The 2,243-nt window shown below is 39.9% G+C and overlaps 1 pseudogene; it reads left to right on the top strand.

The window, feature by feature from the left end:
• The first annotated feature begins 1,619 nt into the window (after positions 1-1,619).
• On the top strand, positions 1,620-2,033 carry LOC148791122 (auxin-responsive protein SAUR66 pseudogene; annotated as a pseudogene).
• Positions 2,034-2,243: the final 210 nt, after the last annotated feature.

The following is a 2,243-nucleotide window of genomic DNA, read 5'->3' as shown; positions in this document are numbered from 1 at the left end:
GTTCCCCTTTCATAAGGAACCCATCATAAATGAAGAAGTCCTCTGCTGGCTAGTTAGTCACACATTTCTCCCATACCTGTTGGAAGTCTCCATCCTGGGCATATAAGTCCTTTAGGCACTCAAAACCCACAATCTCAACGCTGAGGGTCTTGATGAGAGCCACACGCCTGCTAAGTGCATCAGCCACTTTATTTTGCTGTCCTGTCTTATACACAATTTTATATGGGAACTTGTCTAGGAAAGCAGACCATCTAGCATGTAAATCACTTCTTAATTGCTTTTGCCCCCTAAGATATTTTAAGGCTTGATAGTCAGTGTAGAGAACAAATTCTTTTGCAATCAAATAGTGTTCCCATGTTTTCAGGGCTCTAACCACAGCATAAAACTCCTTGTCATAAGTAGACCACTTTCTCCTGGTTTCACATAATTTTTCACTAAAGAATGCAATGGGTCTTTTCTCTTGGGACCATACAGCCCCTATGCCAACTCTACTGGCGTCACATTCGACTTCAAATAACTTATTAAAATCTGGCAAGGCAAGAACAAGAGCAGTGCATAACTTTTCTTTAATGAGAGCAAAACTTTGCTCTTGTTCTTCTCCCCATTGAAATTTCCCATTTTTCAAGCATTCAGTAATGGGAGCCATGATACTACTAAAATTCTTAATAAAACGCCTATAGAAGGTTGCCAACCCATGAAATCGCCTCACATCTGTGACAGTGGATGGGGTCGGCCACTCCCTAATGGCTTTCACCTTTTCCTCATCTACTTTCACACCATCCTTGCTTATAATAAATCCCAGGAATAATAAATTATCATTCATAAATATGCATTTCTTCAAATTAGCATATAATTTATTTTCCCCCAATGTTTTCAGGACCTCCCTAATATATTCCACATGCTCAGTGATAGATTTGTTATATATCAAAATATCATCAAAATAGACTACCACAAATTTACCACTGAAGGGGCGCAATACCTGGTTCATCTGCTTCATGAAAGTGCTAGGTGCGTTGGTTAGTCCAAAGGGCATGACTAACCACTCGAACAGGCCATCTCTAGTCTTGAAGGTTGTCTTCCATTCATCTCCGGGACGGATCCTAATTTGATGATATCCACTCCTGAGATCTATTTTTGAGAAAACTACAGCTCCGCTTAGTTGGTCCAGCATGCCATCCAGCCTAGGAATGGGAAATTTGTACCCAATGGTGATCTTGTTAATGGCCCTACTGTCGACACACATTCTCCAACTGCCATCCTTCTTAGGTGTTAATAAGGCAGGTACTGCACAAGGACTCATGCTGATTTGAATGTTTCCCTTTTTCAATAATTTTTCTACCTTTTCCCGTAAGATTTCATTCTCCTTAGGACTCATCCTGGAATGTGGGAGGTTAGGTAAACTAGCACTTGGAACAAAATCAATATGGTGCTGTATATCTCTCATGGGAGGGAGTTCATTTGGTAACTCCTCTGGAAATACATCATTAAATTCATCCAGTAATCCCTGTATTTCAGCGGGAATTGTGTTTTCATCATTGACATCTTCTCTTTTTACTACTAACAAATGTATCTCATGAGTATCCTTACATTCTTTAACAAATTCAGCATGATGATGGGAAATGGTAAGAAAGTGGCAGAAGTTGGCAGCCATCGGCAAGAGAAGAATCTCATCGCCAAGAACTAAACTGCAAAGGGGTGCGGATGAGTGCAGCGCAATGGTGACTGTTAAAGATCACTTCGTTGTGTACACGGCTGATCAGAAACGTTTTGTTATTCCATTGACGTATCTCAACAATCCCATCTTCATAGAGTTACTCAGAATGTCTGAAGAAGTGTTTGGACTACCGAGTGATGGGCCTATCACATTGCCATGCGACTCAACGTTTGCAGAATACATCATCTCGATGGTGCAAAGACGTCCTTCAAGAGAATTAGAGATGGCCTTAATTATGACCCTACCTATAAGTCGGTGCTCATTATCTTCTCTCCATCAAGAACTGGGTATTCGGCCTATACCTGTAAATGGCTTTTGAATAAGTCATATATTGCTATCACCCCTGGGATCATTGGGGATCTTCAGTATTTTTTTTTTCTTTTTTTGAATTTGTAAATGATTATACTACACAAATACAATTTTTGTTGCTGTATGTTCAGCAGAATTTTTGGATGAAAATGATATCGAACTCACTTTTACTCGTGCAAATATATGTCAGTGTTTCCATACTAGAGTAATACTTGTTCCG

The sequence above is a fragment of the Nelumbo nucifera genome, chromosome 6, assembly GCF_055504915.1.
Source record: "Nelumbo nucifera cultivar China Antique chromosome 6, China Antique-T2T, whole genome shotgun sequence".
In the NCBI taxonomy this organism is placed as follows: domain Eukaryota; kingdom Viridiplantae; phylum Streptophyta; class Magnoliopsida; order Proteales; family Nelumbonaceae; genus Nelumbo; species Nelumbo nucifera.
This window is presented reverse-complemented; position numbering and strand designations above follow the sequence as displayed.